A 25385-nucleotide genomic window follows, 5' to 3' on the forward strand; every position below is an offset into this window, starting at 1 on the left:
CCAAAGTATTGACTTTTAAAGGTCACTTTAAGATGACTCTTTTACTTTCTCCATGTTGATGGCTATTTTTCTTAAAATTTGTAAGAACACTTTAAATATCAAAGACATTAACCTTTTGTTGCATTGCTGCAAAATTTTCACCCAATTTGTCTTTTGCCTTTTATTTTTACTTACAGTATGTGTATTAGTTTGTTCTCAAGCTACTAATAAAGACATATCTGAGACTGGGAAATTTACAGAAGAAAGAAGTTTAATGGATTTATAGTTCCCTGTGGCTGGGGAAGCCTAAAAATCATAGTGGAAGGCAAATAGGAGCAAGTCACATCTTACATGAATGGCAGCAGTCAAAAAGAGCTTGTGCAGGGAAACTCTCATTTTTAAAAACATCAGATCTCATGAGACTCATTCACTATCACAAGAACAGTGCAGGAGAGACCTGCCCTCATAATTTAACCACCTGCCACCAGGTTCCTCCCACAACATATGGGAATTATGCGAGTTACAACTGAGGATGAGATTTGGGTGGGGATACAGCCAAACCATATCAATATGTGGTAGAATTTTTAAATTTTGTCCATAAACAAATCTGCCACTTTGTGGATTTTGCTACTGGGAAAATGTTTTAAAATAGTATTCACATTCCAATATTTAAAAAAACATATTCTCCTCTGATCCTTTATAGTTTTTTTAAAACACTGTTAATGGACTTCAGATATAAAAAAAAATGGATTAATGATAATCCTTGGTTCTTGACACACTATTATTGGCCTATTTACATTATTTCTTTTTTAAATAATATAACAAATAAATGTGAACCCATCACCCAGCCCAAAACCTAGTATATTACCAATAACTCATATCCACCTATGGTGTCTTTTCTATCCCATTCTCCTACCTCCCTAACAGAAGTATCCTGAGATTATATCAATACTTCCCTTGCCTTAAAAGGTTTTATCTTATATGTATGTATGAACAGACAATATACTGTTGACTTCTACTTGTTTTTGAACTTTATAAATTGATATTAAACCATATACTGTCTTCAAAGAATTGCTCTGTTCACTCAATTTTTGGTATTAAGATATGTCCATTGTGTTGTATTAAATTGTAGTTAATTTTTACTTGAATAACTAATAGAAACAAGCCAGATGAACTGTGAGTATAAGAGTATATGAGTGAAAGAAAAGCATGTGTGATGGCCCTGGGATTAGAAAAAGCATACCAAATTTGAGGAATTATAGAAAAGAAGGTCGGTGACTCTGGTGTCCTGAGGCCTGGAGGAACAGTGACAGAAGACGAGTTAGGAGAAGCAGCCAAGGGACAGATCATACAAGACCATGGTAAGGATGTAGACTTTTATCACAAGTGCATTGGAAGACATTATGCAGGGTAATGACATGATCTGGTGTGCAATTACTAAAGATTAATCTGGATACTTATAAACAGTTGATTGAGACAGGTGACAAAAATTCAATCTTGAGGTATTGCAATTATTGTCCCCATTCCACAGATATGAAAACTAAGGCTCAAATAAGTTAAGTAACTTTCCTTGTATTACACAGCTACTACATGACAGAACCATGATATACACAAAGGTGGTATGACTTCAGAACTTGTTTTTTTAACAGTGGTACCACATATGGATCTAGAGTTTAATGGGGTTTGGTTTTGGGATATAAATTTAGGAATTCATCAGCTTATATTTAGAGTCATAGGACTGTATGAGATCTCCTAGGGAGAGAATATAGATAGAAAAGAAAAGAAGTTTAAGGAGAAGCCCTAAGGTACTGTAATATTTAGACTTTGGTAGAAGAGGAGAAAAGTAGACTGAAAAGGAGCAGCCAGATTTTTCACATAGAAGTTAAGAGAAAAAGGCTGCTTCAAGAAAGTAGCAGTGATCAACTACTCCAATGTTGCTGAAAGGTACAGTGAGTTAAGGACTGAAAAGTAACTATTTGATTTAGCAACATGGAGGTAACTGGAGATCTTCAAAAGAGCCATTTCATTCATGAAGTCATGAAGAAGGAAGGCAGGTTGGAATGTGTTTAAGAGTAAATGGGTATTCCCAGGAAGTCTAAAGTCACCCCAGGAGATGGAAACCACAGGAAAATTTCAGACTAGAAGCTCCCTAAGGGGAAGAAATGAGCCATCTAACTTCATGTGCTTGTAACCTAGCAGTTTTTTCTACATAATGAGTGTGCAGTAATTTATTTCTTGAACTTAACTGAATTAGATGTGGCTTCTGTTCCCATCCTTAGGGAATTACATTTTAGTTGGGTAGGTAACAAAAAAATATAGCATGAGTGGATGAGGTGCTTTCTGTAAATGCAATCCAGACTACATATTAAATGTGACCTCAAAATGGGTGTATAATCATGAAGCCAAAACCATTTTGTAAGATACCTGGAAAACCACTCTTGGACATTTAGGGATAATCAAGAGCTTTCAAGTGTTGCCTTAACCAGAGGATAAATACTATATTTAACCATGTACTCTTGCCATGAACTCTTAGTCATTTCTTCTTTAGCAAGTGTTGCAAACTAAAATGCAAACACAGGACAAACTGGTAACAAAAATAAGTGAAATGTTCAGGTGAGGGCTGTAATAAGCTGACAAGATCATGGCACATCTAGAGGGGCCAGGCACTGCTGATTTCCAACAGATTGGCAGCACTCTGGAAAATAGGCTTAAGGATGAAAATACAGATTTTCATATATCCCTAAATTTTTCAATGTTGATAATTTATTCAGTCAACACCTGCACAGGCACACTTGCACACATACATATACCTATACATTGCAGACAAACAAAATGTATCTGCTGGCCAAATTTAACTTATGGACTGTTGGTTTGTAACCTGTACTGTATAGCAATTTCCACAGTTTTCAGGGTTGTCTCAATTTCAACCCAGTCTTAGTTTGCTTGATGCCAAATGCTAAGCCCCTCTGCATCATCCTTGCAAGTAACTCTGCCTTGATTCTCAGAAATAGTGTAAGTGTTCTCTGATGCCAAAACTATCAGAGACTCCTATAATCCCCACAAGAAATGTTTCCTAGCCCAAAGTACTTTAGTGGTCAGAGTCACTACTTTCTTAGCCATCTTCATTGCACAGAGGAGCTTGAGAGCAGTATATTGTCCCTCATGTTTCTGTGTGAAGAAGCTGAAACTCAGCGAGGTTATGTAACTTGCCTCAAGTCACACAGCTCGGCAGAGACAAATCTGGAACTGGAGTTCTTCTCATTCCAAATTCAGTCCTCTTTCTACTACACTTCAATTGCCTTTCACATCTGGGGGTCTTGTTACTTTGCTACATGGCTGACTGAAGTCCCATGTGTAGTGCAGAGTTGAATTCAATTCAACATACCTGGAGTGCCTGTTATGTACAAAGCTATGTGGTAGTCACTGCAAAATATATGAAGATAAACAAGACACAGATCATACTCCCAAGGAGCTTATATAATTTGGAAAGATAACACGGAAACAACTATTTGTTGTTGTTGTTGTTTGAGATGGAGTCCCACTCTGTCGCCCAGGCTGAAGTGCAATGGTGCAATCTCAGTTCACTGCAACCTCCATTTCCTGGGTTCAAGTGATTCTCTTACCTCAGCCTCCTGAGTAGCTGGGATTACAGGCAATGGCCACTACGCCTGGCTAATTTTTTTGTATTTTTAGTAGAGACGGGGTTTTGCCATGTTGGCCAGGCTGGTCTCGAACTCCTGACCTCAGGTGATCCGCCCGCCTTGGCCTCTCAAAGTGTTGGGATTACAGGCATGAGCCACTGCATCCAGCCTACAACTAACAAAATTTTTAAACAACATGGAAATAATGGAAACACAGAAAAATCACGATGTGGGTTAGGTCTGTGTCAGCCTTGCTTTGCTCATTTTTTCATTCACTCATTCTTCCATTAACAAGTGTTTATTGAGCACAAACTTTTTGTTAGACACATAGAAAGTATATGGCAATAAACAAGAAGTAGACATTTGCTAGCATAAATAACAAAAGCGAAAAAAAAGTTAGACATGGTGAAACTCCGTCTCTACTAAAAATACAAAAAATTAGTTGGGCATGGTGGCGGGCACCTCTAGTCTCAGCTTCTTGGGAGGCTAAGGCAGGAGAATGTCGTGAACGCAGGAGGTAGAGCTTGGAGTGAGCCGAGATCACCCCACTGTACTCAAGCCTTGGCGACAGAGAGAGACTCCATCTCAAAAAAAAAAAAAAATGTTAGAGAAAGGGGAAATTTATTGAAAGAGTCCTTTCTTTGCCTATGGTCCACAGTGCTTAACATTGTGCTGAGCGTATAACCATGGTATCTGTCAAACCTCCCTATAATATTATGCTCAGATATAAGTAGCAATCTAGTAAGAGCTGCCTGGCATTCATGGCTCAGAGGTCCAGAGATTTGGGCTGAGTAACCTCTATGAACAGGCAGATAGTTAAGGTTAGGACACAGTGGGTATAAGCAACCAATGACATGTTAATGACAGCTCAAGACAACTCTGAAAAAAAAGATTGTTGTCCTCCTAAGTTTTCTCTTGTTGAGACTAAATAGCCCTATATTCTTCTAGTGGTGAAGGAAAATGGCTGCTTCTTATGACCCTGTATCAAGGTCATAGTTTACAAAATTGCTTAAACCATCCTTCTTGCTTTATGTAATCAATCTCCTTAATTTTATTCTTCCCTTCATCTTTAAATTAAGAACATGAGTCAACCATCAGCTATGAACTGCCAACCCTAGAAGCCAACCTGAAAGCACACTTCTACTATGTCACTGCTCCAATCATGTTGCCAACTCAGCCCAGAGGCAAGATATTCAAGCAGATGTTCTAAGGAAGAATAAATAGGGAAAGTTGTTCATATCAGGTGTGTATTTCTTTCTTGTTTTCTTTTTTGGTTTGTTTATTGTTTACAAACAGATATCACCCAGATAAATCACTGATGATATTGCCTTTAATTGTTCTTTCAACAAATTTTTATTGAGTCCCTACTATATGACACCCACTGTTCAGTATGCTGTGGATAGAGCAGTGAGCAAAACAGATGATGTCCCTGCTCTTTTTGAGCTTATACTCCAGTGGAAGATTTACTTTGTCACAGAAACGAACACACAATTAAATTGTGATCTGTGCTGTGATAAAAATAAAATGAGATGAGGTCACAGAGAGTGCCTGGATTGTGGGAGCTACCTTAATCTACATGATAAGGGAAAGCTTTCCTGAGATGTGTACGATATTGGAGCCCACCATGGGCATAATCAGACAGAAGGAAAAGGAAGTGCAAAGGCCTTGAGGTGAGAGAGATCTTAATATACTGGAATGAAAAGGAGGTCAGCATATCTACAGCAATGTGAACAGGTGTTTACAAATCAAAGAGACAGGCAGGGGACAGGTCGATCTTGAGGGCCTTGTAGATAATATAAGACAATCTGGATGCTAACTGCAATGGGAAATGACTGAAAGATTTTAAACAGAGGTGCGACCTGGTCATATTTGCCTTTTAGAAAGACTGTTTGCTGGCTGTTGAACAGATTTTAGCGGGGCAGATGTGGAAGAAGGGACACCAGTGAGGGCACTCTTCTAGCCTTCCATTTGGGAGATGGTGATGGCCAGGGCCAGGGTAGTAGTAGTGGAAAGGTAGAGAAATGGTCGGATGCTGAACACACTTTTAGGACAAAGCTAAAGGAATTTCCTCAATAATTGGATAAGACTTGTGAGTGTGAGAAGAATCAGGGATGACGCCAAGATTTTTGGCCTAAGCAACCAGGTATTGTCATTAACTGAAAGGGGGAATGGCATTAAACATGATTTCTCATGGGTCATTCTGGAGTTCCAATTATACCTGTGGGATGGAACCTCAGGGCCCTTCTCTGATTCTGAGCTGCCTAGTTATGAGGTGGGGCGGTAGAAAGGACTGCTGTTTGGGGTGAATTAGAGGCATAACGCAAATTTCTGGGATTCCCCACCCTCTCTCCCTTCTGCCTCCCCATTCTAGTAAAAAACATGGAGACTCACACAGATGAGAGACGGAGAAGACTGAGCATCCCAGGCTAGGCAGAAGGAAGAATCCCCAGAGACTCTACAGTTGTTGTAGCCACTTCAGTCCAAAGACTGCATGGGCGTGGGCGGCGCCAAGAGGGCGCCACAAAAACTTTCTTGGGGATCTGGCAGCCTAGGGAACCACTTTTACCGGAAACGAAGTATTGAAAAGAGATGGGGTGGGGCGTGGCGGGGCCTGCCCCTGCCGGAAGAAGTTTGGGTGGAGCCAAGTATTCAAGCTCCAGGACAAAGGGGGAGGGGAGGCCGCCACTAGCAAACAACCTCAGCTTCATAAACCCGGCAGAAAGGTCCGGGGTATTGGTGAAAAGGTCGAAAGGACCACGATTCTGTCCGCCCCCCTAAGTGGGACGAACAACGAAGTTGTGCGATGCAGCTTTAAAGGGGCTGGTGATTGACAGAATGTGTAGTAGTGGATGGGGTGGAGCTGCTGGGTGGGGTCGAGACTGGCAGCTGAGAGATACCAAAAGGAAGAAAAAAGAAAACCATTGCCCTTGATATCGCTAATGCCGGGGGAGGGAAGCTAACTAGAAAGTAGGGAAAAGGAAGGTTTTGACGGTTTTAGCGCTCACCTAGACTCGTTCCCCTGGCTAACACTCTTCACACTCTTTTGCCTTCCCTTGAGATAATTAAAATAGACTGTATAGCGGCCTTAGTCGGTGCCCATTCCCCCTAACTCTTCACTCAACTACGTGTGTAGTCCGAGGGAGTGAGGACCCCGGGTCCACCAGCTCAATCCCGGCCCCGCCCCGTCGGCCCTGGCCCCGGGGCTGGGAGGATAGGATGCCTTCGGAGGCGCAGAATCCGAAAGTAAGTCCCTTTTATTTTGCCTTACCAACTGGCACCTCCCATTCCACCTTCCTTTTATCACCCTCTCTGGGCGGCGAAATAGCCTCTTTCAAGGACGACCTTTGAGGGTGGGACAGAGTGGGGTTGGTAAGAAGGGGAAGGGAAGGGAGGTGGTGCTTTAGAACCTAGGGGAGCTGCCACGGGCGGGACAGGCGCGCTCAGTTCGATGGCTGTGTGGTTGGATCCTTGATATCTCCTCCAGGTATTAGAGCCTCGACTTCCTCCCTTCTGGCATTCTTTCTTTTTTTTCACCCTGCAGCAACCCTATCAGGTTGCCTGAAGCCTCTAGCTGTGAGCTAGGAGGGCTCCATCTTGCCTGGCTTCTTAAAGGGACAGTGTACTATTTAACTGAAAATTCAATTATGAGAAGAGTGGCAGCGCCTCTATGTTGGAAGGAATTTGTGCGGCGAGGACAGCTTTTTCTTACTCAGAGCAGCTTCCAAACTTGATTCTCATATCCATTTGATTCTCAGGAGGTGCACCGTGGGCAGTGTTGCCAAGTCACACATTAGTTAACTGCAGCCAGTTGACTGCAGTTTTAGCTTAAAGGGAAAATTTCCGTTTTCTGAGAGGTGCCATGGCAGTGCAGGTATCTTGAACAAATTCATTCATTCTACAAATTTTATTGAATGTCAGGTGCATTGCCTGTGGCTGATCACGCTGCTGGGAGGTTTGTGTAAAATGTCAAGGCCATGCAGAGCGTTGTCGATGACTCCCTTTTTAACTGATTAGTAGCCTTCCCAGAATACGAAGATAAATGTTGAATTTGATTCCAACATTTACCAAACATTTCTCACATGAATGGCTCAATGGTTCACTTTTATTGTCTTCCATTCAGTACCAGGTGTCTATACGCTCAAAGCCAAGTGACTGGGAATTCCAGCTAGAAGAAATAGGAACTCAAGTCAAAATGGCATGCAAAGCAGGAAACTTCAGTAGGAAAGCTAATGCCGCTTTGGCGTTATCCATGTCCAGTAAGGGAGATTGTTTTGGGAAGGAGGGCTTCACCATCTCCCTTCCACTGTAAAAGAAGAGCTGGTGTGGCAGAAACTTGTTAGAAAGGGTCTCTCATGGACCAGTGACATCTCTTACATATTTGTCTCTCTTACGTTTCTGCACAGGGAGGGTGGAAGAACTGTGGATAGACCCTCATGATACTACACAGGTCAAAGAGATGAAAACATGTTGTTTGAGGTTTTAGGGTTTGTAGCAGGATGAGCCACAGACAAAACCTCTCAGACACCAAGTTGTGGAAGGAAAGGCTTTATTCAGCTGGGAGCATCGGCAAGCTACTGTCTTAAAATCCGAGCTCCCCGAGTGCACAATTTCTATCCCTTTTAAGGGCTCACAACACTAAAGATTTCACATGAAAGCGTCGTGATTGCTTTGAGCAAGCAGGGGATACATGACAGGGACTGCATGCACCGGTGGTCCGAGAGAAAAGAACAGGGCAGGGAGTTTCACGGTGTTCTTCTATACAATGTCTGGAATCTATGAATAACATTGATTTCTAAGTTATGAGTTGATTTTTAACTACTGGGTTTACGCCAGGCAGGCCCAGGCCTGGTTTGGGGCCTGGCGTCGGGCTGCCTGTCTTTGGTTTTACTTCTTTGTTTTTTTCTTAAAACAGGTACTGAGTATAAAACCATATAAAACAATATGAGAGGGTCTCTCTCTTTCCTCAGGTTCATATTTCACTCTGTAGGTTTTTGTTTGGTCAATGGAATGCCACAGTTCCCAGTGCTCTGCAATTTCCTTTGTTTTGAGTCCCTTCCTAGTTCTTACTCAGCAGTCCAGGGTGGGGAGCTGTGACAGAGAAAGGCATCGACACAAAATTACATTGTGTTATTATATTCATTCATTCATTTGTTCATTCATTTGACAATTACATACTGAGAATCTACTCTATATCATCACCACACAAGACTCTGGGGAAAATATGCCTTCTTGGAGATTATGTTCTAATGAGGAGGTGTTGGTGGAGGGGACAAACAAAAAACAATAAACATATACGTTGAGTGGGGATAAGATGGGAGAAAGGCTACGGGGCATATGGAATTGGGATGATATTAAAGAATATATCTGAATGCAGTGAGGGAGCCAGCCATAAGAATACCTGAGGGAAGGGTGTTCTAGATAGAAGAAGTAGCAAGTGCAAAGGCATGGTATATTCAAAGAATAGTAAGAAAGTCAGTATCACTGGAGTGGAGAAGAGGAAGAGTGGCGGGATATAAGGTCAGTGAGACAGGGGGCTAGATCATATAGGAACTTGTAAAGACTTTGGCTTTTATTCTGAATGAGACAGGAAGTCATTTGTAAAAGAAAGGATCATTCCATTTGAAATTCTATTGCATTAAAGAGAATGAATCTTGAATTATTTATCTTATACAATCCAGATGGATTATGTTTTTATGTTTGGGATCTAATGCTCCTTTAAGAAAAACTTAGTAAACTTATTGCTAACTTGTTGATGTCAAAAACTTAGTAAACTTATTACTAACTTGTTCATATCAGTTAATACAATTTATTTTCATACTAACCATTGTTTTATAAAATAATTATTCTGAAGAAAGTTTCAAATGCACTTGAAACTACTGTTGACAGCACAGAGGTTAGAGATGCTGACCCTACGCAGTTGAAAATCCATATATAACTTTTGATTCCCCAAAACTGATCTACTAGCAGCCTACAGTTGACCAGAAGCCTTACTGATAATATAAACAATATACATTTTGTATGTTATACATATTATATACTGTGTTCTTATAATAAAGCAAGATAGAAAAAAGAAAACGTTTAGAAAATCGTAAGCAAGAGAAAATATATTTACTATTCATTAAGTGGAAGTGGATTATCATAAAGGTCTTAATTCTTGCCATCTTCATGTTGAGTAGGTTGAGAAGGAAGAAGAGCTGGGTGTGGTCTTGCTTTTTCAAGAGTGGGAGAGGTGGAAGAAAATCCGTGTATAAGTGGACCCATGCAGTTCAAACCTGTGTTTTTCAAGGGTCAACTATACCTAAATACAAAAAGTCTCTTCGATGTATTTCAAATATATTGCAATAAATTTATTAGCACTAGAAAACGTCTCATCTGCTTTAAGAAAATATCACAAGATTTTGTAGCACTCTTTTTCAATAAATTGTGAAAATTATTTGCTTGGAAACCTTTTTTAAAACTTTCCATCCTGCTGGCACACATGATTCCTTTTAAGTTGTGCTCTGTGCTTCCCCCAAGTCCTTCCCAGTGGGAGCTATAAGTTTAAAACACCTCATTAGCCTCAGGTAACTCAGAAGGAGAGAAGAGTAAGAGGAATGGAATTGAAAGAAAGAAGAAAACAGCCAAGTAAGTCCAAACAGGACAATACAGTGAGAATATGAACAAGTCACACAAATACAAAGTTTTAACTTCTCTGTTCTATACATTGAAAGTTCCATTCATTTCTGACCTTGAAATTTCCACTTGTCCTTGCGACTCCCTTTTAGGGATAAGGTAGGTGTGTGTGCATGTTAGATGTGTGTGTAAAGGGAGACTTGTGGATTAGGGTAGGCTTCCCCTAAAACAATTCTTAACCTTGGCCACACACTGGAATCAGTTGGGGATATTTTAAAAATACTGATAACTTTGTCCATCGTCAGAGATACTGATGTAATTGGTTGGGGCACAGCTTGGAAGATGGATTTTTTAAAGAGTTCTCTAGGTAATTCTAATGTGCAGTAAAGGTTGAGAACCACTAGCTTAGAGTTGAGGTTCTCATAGTATGGTGCTTGGACCAGCAGCATCAGCATCACCAGGGAACCTCTTAGAAATGCAGATTTTCAGGCCCCACCTCAGACATACTGATTCAGAAACTCATACTGATTGTGATAAAACAATCAGTATTTTTTTTTTCACACACCATCCAGGTGACCTGGATACACACTGAAATTTGAGGACTACTGCCTTAGAAGTTAGAGGTTCTCATTTTTTTTTTCATTCCCAATACACCTAAGGAATATAACACACTCCTATTAGTAGCAGAGACTCACTGTGCCCTGTTTGTGAAAGGTGGAGAAGGAATATGCCTGTTCCCATCCCATATCAGAATCCCCATTCCCATTCCCTACCGCAGAATTTACAATGGCTTTTTAAATTTTATGCATTATTTCCATTAATTTCAGCACTCTTGTGTTTCATGCATCATTTCACTTCATCCTCACAATAATCTTGTGAGGTAGACACTATTGTATTGCCATTTTATAATTGAGAAAACTGAGGCACAGGAAAGAAAGTATCTTATCCAAGATCATACAGCTAGTAAGTGTAAGAGATCCATCCTCTCCTGTACTTTCTAAGTTGTTTCATCAGTTAGGTTCCTTCTCTCTTATTTTCTTAAATTTCTTCTTAGTGTTTGATTTTCCCACTCATTCAACCCTATCTACCTAATATTGCTAATATATATTGAAGACCTACTTTTTACCAGGCCCCTTTATTGAGCACTTTACAGGTATCAATGTATATAATGTTCACAGCAGTCCTATTAAGTAGATAGTATTATTTTCCTCATTGTTCAATTAAGGAACTTGGGGCACAGCAAAACCAAGTAACTTGCCTAAGCTTACAGAGCTAGTAAGTGGCAGATCTGAGATTTGAACCCAAGTCTACAAAGTCTATGCCTATTATGCCATACTGCCTAATCTTAAACTTGCAAGCACATTTTTTCCCTTGTCTAAATCTTTCTTTGACAGAACTCATTTAAATTACCACTCCCATTTTTTTTTGTGCAGTTTCCATTTAAACCATCACTGAAACTGTTCTTGCCAAAGTTACTTAAAGATCTGTCATGTTCAGTGCTCTCTCTTTAGATCTTTAGCCTTCTTGACTCTCTACTACATTCAAGGCTGTTGACCACTTTTTTCTTATTTAACCTCCCCCTTGTCTTTCATGACGATACTCTTTCTTAAATTTCTACCTACCTCTGACCATTTATTCATTCTCTTCTCTTGCCATTCTATAATCCTATCTAGATTATCTTGTCCACTTGAGTTTTAACTGCCATTTATATGCTGATGACTGCCTGCATCTCCAGAGTGAATGTTTCTCCTGAGCCTAGACTATTCATTCATTAACTAGATATCTCAGTATCATACACTTAATATTTCTAAAACCCTTCACATGTTATTAAACTCTCCACTCCTATTTCTATCTTCTGATTGACAGTGACCTAATCAACCAAGCTATAAAGCCTTAGTCATCTGTGAGTCTTCTTTTTTATTTACCTTCTAGATTCTGCTTCTTGAACCTTTGTATCCCCTCTATCCCTACTTATGTTGTCTTTGCTTATTTTTTCATTTTATCTGACCTAGCTTATTATAATAGCTCCTTTATTGTTCTCTCTGCCTCCAATCTGTATGTCCTTTGCTATGGGTTGAATTGTGTTCCCCAATATATGTTGGAGTCCTAATTTCTAGTTTTTCAGAATGTGACTATTTGGAGACAGGGTCTTTGTAGAGATAATAAAGTTAAAATGATCTCATTTTATTTTTTTATGAGATCATTTTAACTTTATTAAATTAAATGGGCCCCAATTCAATATGACTGGTGTCCTTATAAAACAGGGAAATTTGGATTCAAAGACAGACTCACACAGTGGGAATATGATGTGAAGAGACATAGAGAATACAACCATATGCAACCCAAGGAGAGGCCTAGAACAGATTCTTCCTTCACAGCCCTCATAAGGAACCAATGCTGCTGACACCTTGATTTCATACTTCTAGCCTCCAGAACTGTGGGACAATAAATTTCCATTGTTTAAGCGAACCAGTTGGTGACACTTTGTCATAGCAGCCCTAGGAAATTAATACAGAGTGGAGGGGAAAGGTTATTCCAGGCAGGAAGAATCTTACTACCAGAGGCAGGTAATGGGCACTAACATAATGTAGGTTGGAGAAGGACTGGGTAGGGTTAGAGAAAGGGTGAATTTAAGAGAACTTTTTCTTGTGGTGGTAATACATATGGGGTAAAAGCAGCGACTGGATAAACAGCAAGGTTAAAATTCTTTCTTCTAGTGTCTCAAGGAAATAGCTAAGTTTCAAAGAATATTATATAGCTAATACCTCCTAATGCTAAGATGGCCTATATTTTGTTCCTTAGAAAGCTCAATTTAGGAATAACTCCCAGAGCTGGGAACATTTTACTGGTCAGTGATGGCATGATATATATGTAACAGACAGAGAACATGGAAAAGGGTTCAGAGTACATTTTTACAAAAATAATAACTCAAATGTGATCTGCAGCTTTGGTTTAATTAAACCTGGTCATATATATTAACCATTTCCACTTATGTAAGGCAGATGGTTTTTGAAATGGGGAAGCAGCATTCTGTTATTCATCTCATTTATTTGTTCAATATATATGCCATGAGAACCCTCTGTGTAGTCAGCTCTGTGCTACAGCCTGGGTATACAAAAATCTGAGACCTCAGTCTTGTCCTGGAGCTCAGTTGGGAGACAGACAAAACTCTAGCTAACATCTAGCATTTCTTGATTACTTAATATATGCCATGGACCATACTAAGAAAATTCACAATAGTTATGCTCACTTTTTAGATAAGGACACTGAGGGTTAGAGAAAAGTTGAGTCAACTTCAGGAGAGGAGTTTTGGCAAACTTGCCGAGTGAGAAAGTCATTAATATGAGCAAGTAATACGTGGGTGATTTGGGGGGGTTAGAGGGTCAGAGAAGACTTGCTAGAGGAGATGATATTTGAGTTTTGAAGGATAAATAGGAGTTTTCAACATACACAAGTTGAGAAAGAAGGAGCATGGCAGATGGAACATTATGTATAAATCATTGGAGACACCAGAGATATGCTGTGTTCAGGAAATAGTGTTTCATTATGGCTGACACATAAGTTGGTGGCAGGAAAAAAGACTGGAAAAGTAGGCAGAACCCAGGAATCAACCATAGATAAGAGACTCTTATTTTTTATAAGCACGATATGAGGAACACTGTACCCGAAAGCAGTTCTTTACTATTCAGAACATTAGAGATTGCATAAACAGCTGCTTGCAGTGCTATGCAGAGAAATTAGAGGGTTATTTCACTGAGGGTCAGTCAGTAAAGACCAGAAAAATTACTGGGACCAGAAGATGGACAGAAACCTTAGGACTCAAAAGTCTGCTGATCAGGGAGAAGGGATGCGACTGGTACTTTGTGGGAGTCTGGACTGGCAAAAATGATTACTAACCAGAGTAGTCAAAGCAATAATAATAATTTTAATAATAAAACAATAAATGTACCAACTACTACTCTAAGTATTGAATTTACTATATCCATTTGATAAATGGGGAAACTCCAGTACCCCAAACCTCTGACAATATCCGTAAAGAAACTGGGAACACTCCTAATAATTTGTAGAATTTGAATTTGAATGCAGATAGTTTGCCTGTACAATCTACATTTTTAATCATTATGAAATGTTGAACTAACTAGTTAGTAAGACCAAAAAAGGAAATAGAATCAAAGTGAGTCAGTAACTGTGGGTCCTGTTAAACAGTGTAATTCAATGTACAAATGGGCACATACGAAAAAGATAAAAATAGATGAAAGATCTCAGAAGTAACATGTAAGACAGATTTTGCTGACAGAGGTCACAACTCAAGGGCTCACAAGCCACATTCAGGCCATAGATGTACTTGTCCTGAGCCATGTTCTTTTCAAAATTTGAATTAATTGCCAGTGTGTAAAAGACAGATGATTTCACATAAAATAGGTTTGCAGTTTTCTTGAAAAACTTGAAATGTGTGGCATCACTGGGCCTATACTGCCTCATGGTGACACTTAACACAAGCTGAAGCAGCAGCTTCCCCTTTATACATGTTATTTATTCATTAATATCCTTTGGTTTCAAAGGGTGTAAACCAGCTGAAGCTAGCTTAAACACAAGAGCAATGTGACTGGATCTTAGGAATGGACTGGGTTTTGGAAATGGGAAGTTGTCAGCAACCTAAGGTGATTTTCTTTCTATGTCTTATATATGCTTCCCTTGGCATATCTGCTTATTTCTTCTCTCTTAGCAAATTATATTACATAGTGAGCAAGAGATAGCTCCCTCATCTCTCGAGTTTATAAGTTACAGTTCAGTCACATGAAAAGGTACTGGCTCTGTTTGTTCCAGTTCGCAAATCACAGGGAAGTGGACACTCACCGATTGACCAGGCTTGAGCCAGCTACTTATACCTAGATAAACCAGCTCTAGTCAGGAAGCTAGGGTCATGTAATATAAGCTATTGGCACACCTTTGCTAATCAAAGAGGAGTTATAAGGTGGTCACTATGTACAGAGCAGACACCTCCAAATGTGTCCCCTGTACCAAACATTATTTTGGCCCTACCCACTTTGTAGTAACTTCTTGTGTTCTCTTGGAAGTTTTGCAGGCCACTGTAGCCCTGGCCTACTTGATATGCTTGCCAGGCTATGTCCTGCTATTTTGAGAATATGTGGGGTTGACTGTGCTCCCAGTAGCCTAGTCCTTTCCTATGGTGAATCTATTCCTATTACTGTATAAAGCAATTTGAGGCCAAAATTGCCATAATAGCCTTCTCCAATTTTCTTTTTGCACTTTGAAGCCCACAGGCTTCCTTCAGTGGCTTAAAATTATCTTATTAATCATCATAATGATCTAAAGGCCAGTGAATGAGGCCTGGTGAATGCATTCTCAAAAGGGTAACAGGCCTGGATGGAAAAGAGGGAAGTCATGGGGAGAGCAGCTGATACCAATGTGCCCAGGCCTAGAGAACAAGCAAGAGTTGCATTTATAAATGTAATGCCTGGGCTTTAGAACTAGACATAGTGACAGTGATTAACTGTGTTTACCCTTTGTGGGTCCCCTTACTCCCAGGAGCTTTCCAAGGTTTATGCTTCCCTGCTGAGGCTTTGGATACTTCTTGTATCAATGATTTTTTTTCAGTGACTGTAAAGTTCCCTTCCTGACACTCCTTACTGAAGTAGCAGTTGATATTGGAAGTTTTGCCCTCAGCAAAGTTTCCTTAGAGCTGTTGTCAGAGGTTGGCTTGCAGAGATTGCTAACCTTAGACCATGTTGAGAGAGAAGCTTCTTCTACCCTCCAAAATATCAGAGTAAGCTGATGTGGCCGAAACTATCCACTTTCAAGATCCTGGGATAGATTTCTTCCAAAGGAATCCAATCTCCCTGCTCAAGTCATGCTGCCTCCTCTGGAATCTGCTTTGCTTTTTATAAATAGAATAGAATTGTCCTGACTTCCTCAAGTTAAGAGTTCCTTATTTCCAGAGTGAGAGTCTACATTTTTCAAAGTGAAGTAGGAAGAACCCAGAGCCAAAATGAAGCAACTTCCTAGGAAGAGTAATTTCACTTGGAGCATTTGGAACCTAGGCAAACATTGTTTTCTTTCCCTTTCCTCTTTGATAAAGTCAGTTCAAGTTGGAACAAAGTGAATATGGGTTTCTTACTTTGGATCCCCTGTCTCCTTCATCCAATTCTTTAGTTGGCAGGTGAAGGCAGTATTTATCACAGATAGCAATAATAATTAACATTTATTGAGCAATTACTAAGTGCAAGACACCATTCTAAATTCTTGACAACACCTATGTACTAAAATGGTCATGATGGTGTGTTAAAGTTATCATGTTTAACTCAAAGTCAGGAAATATCATCCTTATAAACTGTGTGGGTTTAAATAGAGAGTGACCTTGGGAATCTTAAATTTGTATTTCACACCCTGTCATCTGCTCACTCTTCTGCTAGCAGGAAATAGTACATTCATATAGTAGAAAAAGTACTCAAGCAAAAGAACTTTTTCTTGAGTATTCAAGGGGGAGAAGACAGCTGGCTTCTGAGTGCCCAGAACTGTGTTGGCCCTGTATAAAGATTATTTTGTTGAATCTTCAGTACAATTCTGTGAAATATTGCTCCCCCACCTTTTCTTTTAACAAATGAAGAAATATAGAATTAGAGAAGTTAACTAAATAACTTGCTTTCAGTCACACAGCTAGCATTTGTCATCTGGAATTTCAACCCAAAATTAACACCAGAACCCTTGCCTTGAAGTACTAGATCACACTGCTTTTAAACACATAAGGGGACAGACTCAAATGTCGCAATTCTCTTTTATAAGTATTCTTGTATTGTTTAGTAATTCAACTTCTCACTATCTTTCCTTGAATGGAAATAAGATTAGAGAAATAACAGGAACCACAGAAAGTAAGTAGATAAAGGAAGTTGTTTCCACCTCTGGGTTCCCATAGCACTAGATTCAGCAGTCTAAATCTTAATCATGATTGTCCCGAGTGCCTAGAACATAGAAGGAACCCAGTGAATACTTGTTGAGGGAATAAGTGAATCAATGAATTTGGGGAAATTATCTACCTAACTTGAGACTTCCTGGCAGATTATACGTCATTTTTCACGTTCCTGGTCAACTATATGTAGCTCATGCATATAGGTACCCAGACAGAGATATACATGCTCATTCAGAAATTGCCATCCAATCCTGATACATGCAAACTCATAAAGATATATCTCCACATAAATGAATACTTGGCATATTTGTTTTCTGCTGCTGGAAAATGCACCACAAAATGGGTGGCTTAAAACAGCAGAAATTTATTCTCTCACAGTTCTTGAGGCTAGAAATCTGAAATAAAAAATAAAAGTATTGGCAAGGCCATGCTCCATCTAAAACCTCTAGAAAGAATCCTTCCTGGTCTCTTTCAGCTTCTGGTAGGTCCAGATATTCCTTGACTTGTGGCAGTATAACTATAATTTCTGTCTCTCTCTTCACATGGCTATGTGTGTGTGTGTGTGTGTGTGTGTGTGTGTCTTCGCATGTCACTTTCCTCTTCTTTATAAGGACACCAGTCATATTGAATTACGGCCACCTTAATGATTTCATCTTGATTACATTTGCAAAGACTTTATTTTCAAATAATGTCACATTCACAAGTACTGATGCCTAGGACTTAAACATATCATTTTAAAGGTCACATTACCACCCAAAATATTCTGTCCTTTGGTCCTCCAAAATTTATGCCCTTCCCATGGGCAAAACACATTAACCCTATCACAACATCTCCAAAAGTTCTAACCTATCTGGCATCAATTCCAAGTCTTAAAAATCTCACCTAAATTTAATCAACTCAAAGGATCTCAAAACTCATCTTCTACTTCATCTGTATAAGGAAGGATGAGACTCAGGGTGTGGTCCATCCTGGGGCAAAATTTCTCTCTTCTGTGGACCTGTGTAACCTAGAAAAAAGTTAGCTGCTCCCAAAATACAATGGAGTTTTCAGATTAAGAGGGTGGATAGAAGGCAGGACTAGCTTGCAGCTCCTGGTCAGACTGATAGAGCAGCATGTGGAGACTCACCTGGTGAACTTTTGCTCCCAAGAACTACCACAGGAACATACCAGGAAAGCCAAGAAAATCCAGAGAACCTTTGAAGGAACTGGATTACCGCTGCAAACTCCTGAGACACTGAAAAACTGTGAGCCTGCTTGTTCTGTCAACAGGGAGGTTCATGTTCTGGGGCAAGTTCTCAGCCCTAGTCACCGGCTGTCTCGAAATAGACTCAGTGCTGTGGGAGGCAGGGGCACGGTGGGAATGAAACCCGCTTTTAGGACTTCAGGCTGTGTGAGAGCTGGGTGAGGCCGGTGACTGCCAGCTTTCTGCCATTTCCCTGGCAACCTGTATGACTCAGCAGAAGCAGCCATAATCCCCCTGGGAATATAACACCATTGGACAAGGAACCACACCCCAGCCCCCACAGCAGCCACGGCAAGCCCGACCCAAGGGGAGGCTGAGCTCAGACATGCCTATCTCTGCCCCCACCTAGTGGTCTTTCTCTACCTGCTAGCTGAAGGCAAAGGTCATAGTATTTTGGGAGCTCTGTGGCCCTGCCTGCTGCCTGAGAAACCTGAATACTTAACCAGGTGTCTCTAGGGCAAGTTTGCATCCTCCCTATAGGACTGCAGCTGATGCACTCTTGAAAGCACCACTTCCTGGCTAGAGGCCAACCAACACAAAACCAGCCCACTAAACAAAAACACAACCAAGGACCTGCACTGAGTCCACTTCACTTCCCTGCTACCTCCACCGGAGCAGGTGCTGGTATCCACAGTTACAAGACTTGAAGATGAATAATATCACAGGAATCTTTGCAGACACTCCCCAGTACCAGCTCAGAGCATGGTAGCTCCGCCAGGTGGCTAGACCCAGAAGAGCAAAAACAATTACTACAGTTCTTCTGTACTGTAGGAAACCCCATTCCTAGGGGAAGGGTGAGAACACCACATCAAGGGAGCACCCCGTGGGACAAAATAATCTGATCAGCAGCCCTTGAATTCCAGGTCTTCCCTCTGACATAGTCTATCCAAATGAGAAGGATACAAAAAAACAATTCTGGTAATATGACAAAACAAGGTTCTTTAACACACCCAAAATATTCTGCCAGCTCACCAGCAGTGGATCTAAACTGTGACAAAATCTTTGAACTGCCAGAAAAAGAATTCAGAATGTCTGTTATTAAGCTAATCAAGGAGGCAATAGAAAAAGGTGAAGTCCAACTTAAATAAATCAAAAACATGGTACAGGATAGGAAAGGAAAATTCTTCAGTGAAATACATAGCATAAATAAAAAACAATCACAACTTCTGGAAATCAAGGACACACTTAGAGAAATGCAAAATGCACTGGAAAATCTCAGCAATAAAATCAAGCAGAAGAAAGAACTTCAGAGCTTGAAGATAAGACTTTTGAATTAACCTAATCCATCAAAGACAAAGAAAAAAGAATTTTAAAAAATGAACAAAGCCTCCAAGAAGTTTGGGGCTATGTTAAATGTCCAAACCTAAGAATAATTGGTGTTCCTGATGATGAAGAGAAATATACAAGTTTGAAAAATATATTTGAGGGAATAATCAAAGAAAACTTACTCGGCCTTGCTAGACATCTAAACTTAAAAGTAAAACCCAAAACTATACAATTTCTAGTAGAAGAGAATCAAGGCAATACCATTCAGAACATAGACACAGGCAACACTTTCATGATGAAGCCGCCAAAAGCAATTGCAATAAAAGCAAAAATTGAGAAATGGGATTTAATTAAAGAGCTTCTGCACAGCAAAAGAAACTATCATCTGAATGAACAGACAACCTACAGAATTGGAGAAAATACTTTCAAACTATGCATCTGACAAATGTCTAATATTCAGCATATACGAGGAACTTACATTTATAAGAAAAAAATCCCATTAATTCATCTTGAGTCAATTTTTGTATAAGGTGTAAGGAAGAGGTCCAGTTTTAATTTTCTGCATATGGCTAGCCTGTTTTCCCAGCATCGTTTATTTAATAGGAAATCCTTTCCCAGATGCTTGTTTTTGTCAGGTTTGTGGAAGATAAGATGGTTGTAGATGTGTGACCTTATTTCTGAGATCTCTATTATGTTCCATTGATCTATGTGTCTGTTTTTGTACGAGTACCATGCTGTTTTGGTTACTGTCAGCTGTAGTATACTTTGTAGTCAGGTAGCATGATGCCTCCAGCTTTGTTCTAAAACCCAAAATTATAAAAACTCTAGAAGAAAATCTAGGCAATACCGTTCAGGACATAGGCACGGGCAAAGATTTCATGACAAAATCATCAAAAGCAATTGCTACAAAAGCAAAAATTGACAAACGGGATCTAATTAAACTAAAGAGCTTCTGCACAGCAAAAGAAACTCTCATCAGAGTGAAGAGACACCCTATAGAATAGGAGAAAAATTTTGCAATCTATCCTTCAGACAAGGTTCTAACATCCAGAATCTATAAGGAACTTAAACAAATTTACAAGAACAAAACAACCCCATTATAAAGTGGGCAAAGGACATGAACAGACACTTCTCAAAAGAAGACATTTATATGGCCAACATACATATCAAAAACAAACTCAACATCATTGATCATTGGAGAAATACAAATCAAAATCACAATGAGATAACATCTCATGCCAGTCAGAATGATGATTATTAAAAAGTCAAGAAACAACAGATGCTGGCGAAGCTGTGGAGAAATAGGAACGCTTTAACACTGTTGGTGAGAATGTAAATTAGTTCAACCATTGTGGAATACAGTGTGGCAATTCCTCAAAGACCTAGCAGCAGAAATACCATTTGACACAGCAATCCCATTACTGGGTATATATCCAAAGAAATATAAATCGTTGTATTGTAAAGATACATGCACACGTATGTTCATTGCAGCACTATTCACAAGAGCAAAGACATGGAATCAACCCAAATGTCCATCAGTGATAGACTGGATAAAGAAATGTGCTACATTACACCATGGAATACTATGCAACCATAAAAAGGAATGAGATCTTGTCCTTTGTAGGACATGGATGAAGCTGGAAGCCATTATCCTCTAACACAGGAACAGAAAACCAAACACTGCCTGTTCTCACTTATAATGGGAGGTGAACAATGAAAATGCATGGACACAGGGAGGGGAACAACACACACTGGGGCCTGTCAGGGGGGCAGCAGAAGAAGGGAGAGCATCAAGATAAAAAGCTAATGCATGTGGGGCTTCATACCTATGTGATGGGTTGATGGGTGCAGCAAAACACCATGGAACACTTTTACCTGTGTAACAAACCTGCACATCCTGCACACATATCCTAGAAGTTAAAATAAAATAAAATTGAAACAAAACAAAAGTAAAGAAAAAATCCCATTAAAAATGGGCAAAGGCCATGAACAGACACTTCTCAAAAGACGGTATACATGTGGCCAACAAACATATGAAAAAAAGCTCAATATCACTGATCATTAGAGAAATGGAAATCGAAACCACAATGAGATACCATCTCACACCAGTTAGGATGCCTATTATTAAAAAGTCCAGAAACAACAGATGCTGGTGAGATTTTGGAGAAAATGAAATTCTTTTGCACTGTTGGTGGGAGTGTAAATTAGTCCAACCATTGTGGAAGACAGTGTGGCCATTCCTCAAAGACGTAGAGGCAGAAATACTATTTGATTCAGCAATCCCATTACTGGGTATGTACCCAGAGAAATAGAAATCATTATTTTATAAAGATATATGTATGCATATGTTCATTGCAGCACTATTCACAATAGCAAAGACATGGAATCAACCTAAATGCCCATCAATGATAGACTGAATAAAGAAAATGTGGTACAGATACACCATGGAATAATATGCAGCTGTAAAAAGGAATAAGATCACGTCCTTTGCAGGGACATGGATGGAGTTGGAAGCCATTATCCTCAGCAAATTAACACAAAAAAAGAAAATCAAATACCACATGTTCTCACTTGTAAGTGGGAGCTGAATGATGAGAACACCTGGACACATGGGTGGGGGTAGGGAATAACACACACTAGGGCATGTCAGAAGGTGAGGGGTGGGAGGAGAGAGATCATCAGGAAGAATATCTAATGGATCCTGGGCTTAATACGTAGGTGATGGGATGGTCTGTGCAGCAAGCCACCATGGCACACATTTACCTATGTAAGAAACCTGCGTGTCCTGCACATGTACCTCTGAACTTAAAATAAATGTTGGAAATTAAAAAAAAAAAAAAAAAAAAAAAACTAACTAAAGAAAACAGGAAATTATTCTTCCCGCATTTTCCTCATCTCTGTCTTTTTCAGCCCAGACTGGCAGTGTTTCTGTCGGTATAAAATTCTCATAAACCTCATTCACAGGTACCGAAGGTTAATACTTCAACATATCTTTTGGTAGGGCACAATTTAACCCGTAACACTTAGATATCCACAAATATATATGTGTGTGTATGTGTGTATATGTGTGTGTGTGTATATGTGTGTGTGTGTATGTATATAGATACATATCTGTACATCATAGAACATTCATGTATAGTGTGTAAATGGGTTTGGATTCAGGAAATACTTATGGTCTGATCTATAAAAGCCCTTCTTGATGTTCCTTAATCATGCTAAGCATATGCCTGCCACAAGACTTTTGTATTCACTTTTACTCTTAACACTCTTCCCTTTACCCCAGATATTTTCATGGCTGACTCCCTGTCTTCATTCAGATTTCTATTTAAATATTGTCTCTTCAGAGAAGCCTTCCTTGACTATTCTATACACAATAATTCAGCCCCACCCACCCCTAACATTCTTTTTTTTTTTTTTTTTTTTTTTTTTTTTTGAGAGGAGTCTCACTCTGTCACCCAGGCTGGAGTGCAGTGGCACGATCTCAGCTCACTGCAAGCTCCGCCTCCCAGGTTCACGCCATTCTCCTGCCTCAGCCTCCCGAGTAGCTGGGACTACAGGTGCCCACCACCACGCTCAGCTAATTTTTTTTTTCTTCTTTTTAGTAGAGACGGTGTTTCACCGTGTTAGCCAGGATGGTCTCGATCTTCTGACCTCGTGACCCGCCCGCCTCGGCCTTCCAAAGTGGTGAGATTACAGGCGTGAGCCACCGTGCCCTGACATTCTTAATTAATTTTTATTGCCTGCTTCATTTTTATTCTTAAATGTGATACTGTCTGACCATTATGTATTTATTTTGTTTATTGCCTATTTCCCCTTAATGTAAGGTTCATGAAGGCTTGGATTTTTGTTTGTTATTGTTTGATGCATTTTTTTCCCAGAGCATAAAATAGGGCGTGTTACATGTTAGGCAGTCAATATTTGTTCATGCAATGAATGAACATAGAGGAAGAGGGCTTTTATGGAGCATCTACTTAATGCCAGATACTTTCATATTTTACTTCATTTGATACTCAAATGCCTGGGGATTTTGTAACACAAACAGGAAGAATCAGGTGAAAGCACATGTGAAAATCAGTGTCAGCAATCAGTGTCAGTGGAACAAACTGACTGAAGTCTCTCCTGTCATTTATGTGGAGGATTGGTGGTTTCGTGTTTTTTTTTTTTTTTTCTTTTTTCCTTTTTTTGTGAGGGAGTCTCGCTCTGTCTCCCAGGCTGGAGCTCAGTGGCGCCATCTCGGCTCACTGCAACCTCAGCCTCCCAGGTTCAGTTGATTCTCCTGCCTCAGCCTCACTAGTAGCTGGAATTACAGGCACCTGCCACCACGCCCGGCTAATTGTATTTTTAGTATAGACGGGGTTTCCCCATGTTGGCCAGGCTGGTCTCGAACTGCTGACCTCAGGTGATCTGCTTGCTTCGGCCTCCCAAAGTGTTGGGATTACAGGCGTGAGCCACTGCACCCGGCCTGGTGGTTTCATTTCATTTAGCAACTTTTGTACTCCAAGGGTTCTACCGTAAATAAACTATGGCCCCTGCTGTCAAGGAGCTAACAGTTTAGTTCGGAAAGTAGGTAACATTTCACTTGTTTTTGAAAGAAGCCTATGTATTAACCAGACAAAAGGGTAAGGGGGCAATACATGTCAGGGTGCAAATGTATGAAAGGCCATGGATTTCTATCTGTCACTACACATGAGTGCACACACACACACATGCACACACACTACATATTATACTGTCTTAACTAGGAGCAGCAGCAACAATACCATCTGTTGCATTTACTACATGCCAGGCACCATGCCAAGCACTAGGGTAAGGAATGAGTATGGCTTGATCTGTGCTGTAAACATATTTATGGTTCAATTGGGTGGGTGAGGCCCATAAAGAAATAGGTATACAAGGCAGTGAAGAATGCCCAACACGAAGGGAAGATACCTGGTGCTCCAGGAATCCAGATTTAAGACCAATTATAGTGGACAAGATGGTTGGAAAAGACCTCAAGGAGGTGGAAAAGCTTGAACTACATTTTTGAAGATGAAATTTTATCAAGGGCAGAAAGGAGAGATTGGCAAATTTTGTGGGGACGAGGGATGGTCTAAAGTCAGCCTGCTAGACTATAAGTTCCATGAAGACAGGAAATATGTCTGCCTTTTAAAAACATTTTAAAATTCTTGTGGGTACATAGTATGTGTATATATTTATGGGGTACATGAGATATTTTGGTACAGACATGTAATACATAATACTCACATCATGGAAAATAGGGTATTCATCCTATCAAGCATTATCCTTTGTGTTATAAACAATCCAATTATACTCCTTTAGTTATTTTAGCATCATATTCTTGGTGCCTGGTACATGGTCTGACACTTAGTAGAAAGTTGTTAATATTTGTGGTCATGATGTGTAACCTCTGAGTAGACAAGTTTGGATGAAGCACAGATTCTGCTGCCTGAGTAGTTAGAGATAAGGATAGGCTGTAAAAAGTATTTTGCAAACTTGTGACACTGATGCCCTTCAGGATGCCCCCTATTCAAATCCTATGAGTCTGAGGAAACTTTAGAGGAAAAAAGCAGTAGGCACTAGGGAGCTGAACCAAGATTGTCTTTGTAAATCTATGACATCTCCCTGTCTTTCCATATATCTCCCTGTCTTTCCATGCTGTCTATCTGTGTATTTACAGATACGAATTGGGCTGCTTAATTATAAAGTACTCTCCATG

At 39.9% G+C, this 25385-nt stretch overlaps 2 long non-coding RNA genes across 2 annotated transcripts in view; one reads left to right on the plus strand and one right to left on the minus strand.

Moving 5' to 3' along the window:
* Window positions 1–232: 232 nt before the first annotated feature.
* Window positions 233–6117, minus strand: LOC144338688 (uncharacterized). Its single transcript, XR_013412980.1, has 2 exons — window positions 6012–6117; window positions 233–3373 (listed from the first exon to the last, which is right to left on the minus strand). It is a non-coding gene; the product is annotated as an uncharacterized LOC144338688 (long non-coding RNA).
* Window positions 6118–6724: 607 nt separating this feature from the next.
* LOC144338692 (uncharacterized) overlaps window positions 6725–25385 on the plus strand; it is a 34676-nt gene continuing 16015 nt past the window's right edge. Inside the window, exons 1-2 of the long non-coding RNA XR_013412984.1 lie at window positions 6725–6863; window positions 23272–23891. This is a non-coding gene — a long non-coding RNA (uncharacterized LOC144338692). The remainder of the gene's footprint in view (window positions 6864–23271; window positions 23892–25385) is intronic.

Source organism: Macaca mulatta, chromosome X (genome assembly GCF_049350105.2).
Source record: "Macaca mulatta isolate MMU2019108-1 chromosome X, T2T-MMU8v2.0, whole genome shotgun sequence".
Classification (NCBI taxonomy): Eukaryota; Metazoa; Chordata; class Mammalia; order Primates; family Cercopithecidae; genus Macaca; species Macaca mulatta.